Source organism: Spermophilus citellus (genome assembly GCF_964194105.1).
Source record: "Spermophilus citellus genome assembly, chromosome: 5".
NCBI classification, from domain to species: domain Eukaryota; kingdom Metazoa; phylum Chordata; class Mammalia; order Rodentia; family Sciuridae; genus Spermophilus; species Spermophilus citellus.
The window spans coordinates 48851684-48859817 of record NC_138186.1 but is presented as its reverse complement, the minus strand read 5'-3'; the positions used below and the strand labels follow the sequence as shown (position 1 = coordinate 48859817).

Here is an 8134-nt window from a genome sequence, read left to right as displayed (position 1 = left end):
GACCATTATCAACCTCAATGTTCCTCTACAAACATTCAATTCCAGTATTGGGGTATCGCTTTTCTTTTTGTTGTTGTTGTTGTTGTTTGTTTCTTTTTTGTTTTGTTTTGTGTGTTGTTGTTTTTTGAGATAGGTTAGCACTATGTGCCCAACCTTGTCTCAAACATATGTTCTAAAGTGATACTCTTGCCTTAGCCTCCCCAGTAGATGGGACTACATGAATATGCTGCCACACCTGTCTGAAATATATATATATATATATATATATATATATATATATATATATATATATATATATATCTCATAGTTAAATTCCATATTCCCTAAACCAGTTACAAAACAGTCAACATTTATCTTGTGCTAGCTGAATGTAAGACATGAACACAACTCTCACACATCTGAAGTCTGAACAAAGAACAGGAGGAAAAGCTCACTGAGCCTCCTAAGCATCATCTCGGGGGATTCTGCCACAAGGAGTCTGTAGCCAAAGGAACAGCCACAGTAAAGGATCATAGACAACAAGGGACACTATGAAGATAAAACCTTGGAATGTCAGGGAAGTAATGGAGATTCAGCCTCTGGGGGAACACCATCAACACCACAGCCCAAGCTGAACATCTCTGTCGGGGTGCTCAGGACCTCCTCCAAAAATGGTGGATTGTGAAGGGGTATAGGGAGCCCCTCAGACTCACTTGCCATAGAGGAGATTGTCATGGACTCATTTCCAGACAGAAACATGAAGTATGGAAAGAGAGTTCCAGAGAAGGAAGTTGGAGGGAAAGAGAAAATGTGAGAACCATCAATCATCTTATAGAAGGAGACACCCCCTTCACTGTAGTCCAGGAAAACCCCCACTCTGCAAAGATCCTGCCTAGGATATTACAAAAACATAGGACCAGTCCAGGCAAAATATCTATTGTTAAACTTCCCTGTGACCCAAACCCTCTATCTGGTACTTCCTTGTGCCAGACTGTTCTGCTCACATCTTTCCTGCAGACTCCCAGAGTCCACTTGCTTAACAATTCATTCTCTATCTCCACTTCCCAGTACCATCTTCCTGATGTGATGCCCTCAACACCCAACGCACTGCATTTTTCATCACGGTACACACAGGGGTCCTTCCAGGTGAGACACGTCTTTTCATGACAAACAGAAAGCCTGTGGTGAGCACAGTCTGGATCCAGTGTGACAGAACCTGTTGAGAGAGTTATGAATTATGCAAGGTCCTCACATGCCCAAAGACAAACACAAAGCCACCCACCACCTCAGAGCCACATCACTGCCTGAGCTGAGGAGGGCATAAGCCTCCTGAGATACGAGTCTTATAACTCAAGCCCACATCTTCTACCAGGAGGAGCCAGAGGCTTATTTGGGGGTTAGACTTGTGACAGGTCCCTTGAGAACCAGTACCAGTGTTGTGACCATCCCTTCTGCCACAGCAACACCATTGGTGATGCCAGCACCTGAATCACCACAGAGAATTTAAGGAGAAGCCAGAAGCCATGAGGGCAAAAGGAGTAACATCTAGAAGAACACAGTCACTCACAGGCTTGGAACCGTTCCTTCTGCCAATCTACAAGAGAACACAGATCTCATATCAGGGATTTGCAGAGTCCTTACATATCAGGGTCAGCACCCAGTCTTCTGAAACAGCAATGTGGGAGGAAGAAAGCAAAATCTCTGTGAAAAAAATTCAGCTGCTGTATTTATTTCTTACACACAAACATATACATACCCACCCCCCCACACACACATATACACACACACACAACTCACATATCCTGCTGCAGCCTTCCATGAATACTAAGCCAAAAAGCTTAACACCCCAGGAATAAAATGCTGGATGTCAATCTGAAAGGTCACTGTTCACATTTATAATATGTTCTCAAGACACAGACACACAACCATCCTAACAACTAGGTTATCTTGTGATACAATTGAGGTTATCAAAATTTCTAAGACCTCCTTTTACTTATAAAGAACTGACTGTGCTGAACTTGTAAGGTTAGTTCTAAGCCATGAGTAGAGAATTACACCTAGCTTAGCTGAATTTGGAGGATGACAATAAATCCTGAGTATAGGGAACTCAGAGAAATCTTACCCATTTAGGTGGCAATGGAGAGGGATTTTTAAGATGGAAGAGAAAGAAGTTCAAAGCAGGAAACAAACATATCCAGTGAGAGGTCAACACTAGTGACTTTTCTTCCACTTCTCACAGACCAATAGGAGAAAAACATCCTTACAGATCTGGGGGAACCCAAAAATATTGGACCTAATCATTTCCCTACAATAACAATTGCCTGAAGAGTTTTAAAGCTTCCAGCTATGATAGAATCCATATCCTAAACTCCAGAGTGTGTGAATATGTTAAATACATGACTAGGCAACTTTACCAATGTGATTAAGATTCAGTTCTTGAGTAAGGGGAGATTATTCTGGATTCTCTGGATCAATCCAAATGAATCATATGAACCCTTGTAAAACAGACCTTTCTTGGCTGTGTTGGACAAGCAGATAGAATCACAGAAACATGGTCATAAACATGCTGTGCTGCTGGCTTTGAAGATGGAAGAACGGGACCAAAAATGAGAGAATACACATGGCCTCTAGAAACCGCACAAGACAACAGCCTCCAGAAAGAAACACAGCCTTGTCCACACCTTCTTGGACTTCTGACCTACACACATGTAAGATAATATATTTGTGTTGGTTTAAGTCACTAATTTTTTATTAATTTTGGAGCAAATAGAAAACTAATATGCCTACATAGGTGATATACCCAACATGGAACAAAGTACTGGCAGAGAAATGTGCTTGCAGAAAACATGAAACTCTGTTTCCTGCACACAGGAAGCTGAGGACCCAGAAAATATAACATGCTCTGCTAGATAATGATGAGACATATAGGTGTCCAGTGAGTCAGTGAACCAGAAAAGGTCTGAAGGTCATAGGAAAAAGCCTAATGGCAACCAGGAATAAGTGACACAGACCTTGGACTTTACTTCAGGGTCAGGAGAAAGGAGACCAAGCACTGAAATGAGACCGGCCTTTTCTCAGAAGACACCAAACCAATGGTTTTATGAACCAGTTCACACTAGCCTCCTGATGATGAGGACCTGAAATAACTAAGAGAAAACACATGGTCCCTCTTCCCCCACTGTCCCAAGGCCATATAAGTCTCTTCCAATTTCCATACTCCCTTTTGGGAAGAACATAGGAAGGTCATTGACCAAAGCAAATTCTACATATGTCATACACTTCAAAATGTCTTCATTTGAAAAGCTTTTGCCTCCAACAGGGCAGAGATCCCAAAGCCTCAGGAACAATATTAGAATGATGAAAATAATAAATGAACAGGATCTTTTCTTTCTTAAAGATTTGTGTTTAAATTTGTGCCCTCCATGTCCACTAACCCAGGTTCAATCACATACATTGGTATTTCCATCTTTGTTGAGTTGCTTGATAGAAACTAGATAATACTAAATGGCTGAGCAGACCCAAATGATTTTTGGAGAAGAGTAAGTTTTGCTCATTTTTCACCAACACATTAGTAGGAATCCAATTATAATTTTATATATAATAACTGAGATTATCAAAGGAGAAGCAAAGGGAAGTCAAGGAAGCAGACAGGGAAGAAAAAGAGAAGGAGTGAAAGAAAAAAAAAAACTTTGAGACTTCCCAGTGTATCAAGTACTATGCTGTGTGCCTTATAATGCACTGTTCACATAATTCCCACAGAAAATTTTAATTTGTAACTCACTGTTACAATTTCATGAACAAGATGAGATCAGACATTTGTCCAGCTCACACTATGGACCTGTCAATATGAAAGTGTGGATTCTACTATAGTAATGGTGTTTATCCTTATAAAATAAAAGAGTATGAAAAATCATTAAGATTCTCAGAGTGTTCCTCATATATCTGGTCCCAAAGCCTCCTTGATGCCTTGGCTCATCCTTCTCTGTCTCTCACAGTCTATATCTCTGATGTAAAAAAGATACAACCAAAGAAGAAAGGACATATTAGACAAATTCAGATGGCACAGGTCCTAAACTCACCTCTAGAGTTAAAGACTCTTCTGGATAATCTTTCATTGCATTGGAAACTGCCTTAGCATTTGCCTGTCGTCACAACTGCTCTGGAAGGTTGAAGTGGTCTCATTATTACAGGAAAACTCAATGAGATAATCACTTGGAAATGGCTTAATGGAAATCACATACACACACACACATACACACACACACACACACACACACAAACAATGTATTCACTGAAAACTCTCAAAGATATGTCAAGGAGTTGGTTATATTTCATGCACACAAATAACCTGCAAATCGTCTTCACACTCAATTCAAACCACCTAGGATGTGATTTTCCTTCTCTCACTGCTTCAGCACACCTAAAATTTCTACGTGAATCTTGACCACTCTACTTTCCCTTTCACCTCCTCACTCTTGCCACAACATCTTTTCTTCTCTCATTTGTTCCACAACCTTTCTCAGGTAAATAATTTTAACATATCCAGATTTTTTCTTTTATGATTTTCATGAAAATATATATATATATATATATATATATATATATATAAAATATATTTATATATCCCATTATACATTATAATGTATATAATATATAACAAATATATAATAAAATAAAGGTGTGTGTTTGTGTGTGTGTGTGTGTGTGTGTATCCAAGACCAAGCCCAACAGGCAAAGCACAATTCTCTTAAAAGAAGAGAAATTTTTGTGAACATTATTAATTTCATTTTGTTCCTATAACAGAAACACAAACACAGAACATTGCATATACTTTCACGTGGTTCCAGACCCCCTAAGCATCCTGGACCCCAAACTCAGAACACCAAAAACTAACTTCTCAACAATTAAGGTGCTCAGAAGAAACCCAGCTATGACAGCAAGTCAAAGCATGAGGTGGCTGAGAGGAGACCAATATCCAAACGAACAGGAAGAAAGAAGAAAATCAAACCTGGACCTAAACAGTATGAATCTGGGGTAAAGTGAATACGGAACCAAGGCCCCACATTAGAAAGATGTAAGTCCTAAGCTGTCAAATATGATTTCTGAAATTTTATGGAGACTAGCAATTCCTATCCACAGTTCCAACCCTGCTCCATCCAGGCTCTCCTCACAACTGAACTCTCCAGTGTCACTGCACCAACAACAAATACCAGTTGAACTTGATGCTTTCAAGATCTGCAACTAATACTAGCCTGCAGTAGATGGTGGGCCTAGAATATGTTCATTCCTGAGCTCCAGAACATGAAAAACTAAAATCAAAATTAAAAAAGACTTTTTGGAAATTACCAAAAATGAAGAATTACTTATGACTGAGGATTTGGCTCAGAAGTAGAGTGCTCACCTAGCATGTGAGAGGCACTGGGTTTGAACCTCAGCACCACATAAAAATAAAATTAAGATATTGTATCCACCTAAAAGTAAAAAAAGAAAAATAAATAAATGAAGCATGATTAAAATACAGAAATGTGAGGTGAGTTCTGTGGTCCAAACCCAAGGAGAAGTCCCTGTGATCTTCCAGCACAAGTTATAATCATTTTTCTCTCCTTTTAGAAGAATTTTGCTTTCCTATTTTTCTTGGCTTTTGGTTAGTTTGGAGATGGGGCAGATTGATGTGTGATGATTATGAAAGAAAAAACCAAGAGAAGTTAAAGGTGTTAACTGGGAGAGGTGGGAAAAAAATTAGAGAAGAGAGAGCAGGAAAACCCATCCCATCCTGGGAGGAGGCCACTGATACAGAAGGAAAGAGGTTGAGCCAGGAGGAGGGAAGGCCAAGGAAACATCAGGGTCACTTACCTGCATACAGGGGGCCTTCCTCCAGGCTGAAAGGGAACACACAGTGGTGAGACCACAGCTAAAACAAGCCTGCTCAGCATGAATTTACCTGTCTTGGCCTCTGCTCCATTATAAAGATGAGCCTACCCACAGGTGGAGGGAGCCAGAAAGGAGATGGCCTCTTGCAGTATTCAGGGACTGCAGGGTATTGTGGGAAATTCCCTGGACTACAGATCAAGACGACTGCTTACAGGCCAACTTCTTCCACTGTCCCACTGCTTTCTCTCTGTCAGAAAATCGTCTGTCTCAAAACTCATAAAAGTCCATATTCTATCTGTCTTTATTCAGTTTTGCCACTAAGGATAAAAGTTATACTATGTGTGTAAATATTTGAGAGGATAAAATATAAATTACTCAACAATTTTCAGAGTTATTATTATATCCAGGCCTTCTCTGGCAAAGATATATTTGGGAAAGGGGTGAGAATGTAGCCCATAGTAGAGGGCTTGCCTAGCATACAGGAGGTGCCAGATTCACAGCTCACCAACACAAAATAAAAAAATAAAAAAAATTTGGAAAATTACCAAAAATGAAGAATGATTTAAAGACAGGAATGTAAGGTGAATTCTTTGGTAAAAATACCCAACTTTGGGGGCTGGGATTGTGGCTCAGTGGTTCAGCATTCACCGCACACATGCGGGGCCCTGGGTTTGATCCTCAGTAACACATAAAAGTAAATAAATAAAATAAAAGTATTATGTCCAATTACAACTAAAAAATAAAAATAAATTTTAAAAACCCAACTTTTCACAGGTGAAATTTTTCTAGAGGATAAGAACCACTATTTCAAGAAGTACCTGGTTCACTCCACCACATGCTCACTTGTAGTGAGCAGCCTACTTGGATTAGCACCTTTGGGAGCTGAAGAAAACATAATCTCTCAATGGTGATTTGTTGGGAAAACAATACAAGGTCACATTCCTAAACTTAATTACTCCATTTACTTATACAGATCATTTAACGAACTTTTAGTATTTGCCTTTAAGCTTCTAAGTACAAACCAACAGCTAGATGCACTGAAAGCTAAAAATTCATATTCTCACATGACACCAAACAGGTGATGGTAATGTGGTTCCCATCAGTGGAATATGCTGGCTGCAAAATGAAACCTAAGAAAAATAAAATGATGAAAAAAAACACAGGACACAGAAAATATTATTAGAAAGCAGGGGTGGGACAGGGTAGTCCATGATACAGATCGAGCTTCTATTCTAAACCTGCAACGTGGAGCCCACGCTTGCTTTTTTTATATCAGGGAACATCAAAGGCCTTCCATAGAATGTCCTTCACCAAAAGAAGTTATAGGTGGGCTGTCCAGTTCCCAACAGGTGACACCCACCTCCATAGCTACTATGAGGTTATCTAGTAGGTTGTGGATAAAGGTTATGTGTCTTGGGAAATCTATTGCATGGGAGAGCGACAGATAGTTTCCAAGGTTATTCCTAAAACCTTCCTGACTGCCCAAACAAAAGAAGACCCTCATATAATTCACGAATGGCTTCCCGCACAATATAACGTGGGCAAGCCAAGGTTGAAATGAGATGCAGAATACATGACAGACAAGGGGTCACCATCACACCCAAGTTTCCAAGCTCTAAGTAGGAAATAGCAGCCAAAATCTAGGAAAGCTCAGGGAGCAGGGTTCTGGCTTCCACTAGCTTCCAATTAGCTTCCCATGGACAGGGACACACATGTCTGCCTAGATAGAAAGGAGAAGGGACACCAGGTAGGATAAGGAAACAAGAGACACCTGGAGAGTCACGTACCAGATGGATAAGCAGCTTTTCTCTGATCTGAAAAAACAACACAAGAAATAGGGGAGCTAGGAACTAAAATGTCTGCTAACAAAGAAACATACAAAATTCAGGCAGGAAAGCAGAACTTGCGGAGATCTGCCTGGAGTTCATCTGAAAGAAAATGAAAAACAGCATGAACGCCCATCCCCAAGAAAAGGAAAGACTGTGTGCCTGAAAAACCCCAGAAAAATTTTTCTGTTTATTGAATTTCTAACTACAAACCACCCAACCCCACCAGTCTCTAGCTCTCCTCTCTAATCTCCTCAGTCACCTTCTCTAGGCCCAGGACCCTGGATCTCCCTAGAGAGCTGGACCCCAGACCCTGGCCCCTGTCAGCTGTCCCACTCACCACCAGGTCTGCACTTGCCCTGTGGGGTCTTACCAATGGCCTTCAGCACCTCTTCCTTTGCCTGCTGTTCCTCCTCCTTAAGCCGCCGCAGATGCTCCTTTTCCTGCCTCACCTGCAT

At 40.5% G+C, this 8134-nt stretch overlaps 1 pseudogene across 1 annotated transcript; it reads right to left on the bottom strand.

Moving 5' to 3' along the window:
- Positions 1 to 552: 552 nt before the first annotated feature.
- Positions 553 to 8134, bottom strand: LOC308649388 (butyrophilin subfamily 2 member A2-like; annotated as a pseudogene). The gene is made up of 4 exons: positions 8017 to 8134; positions 7638 to 7664; positions 1547 to 1573; positions 553 to 1195 (listed from the first exon to the last, which is right to left on the bottom strand). The product of its transcript is annotated as a butyrophilin subfamily 2 member A2-like (transcript).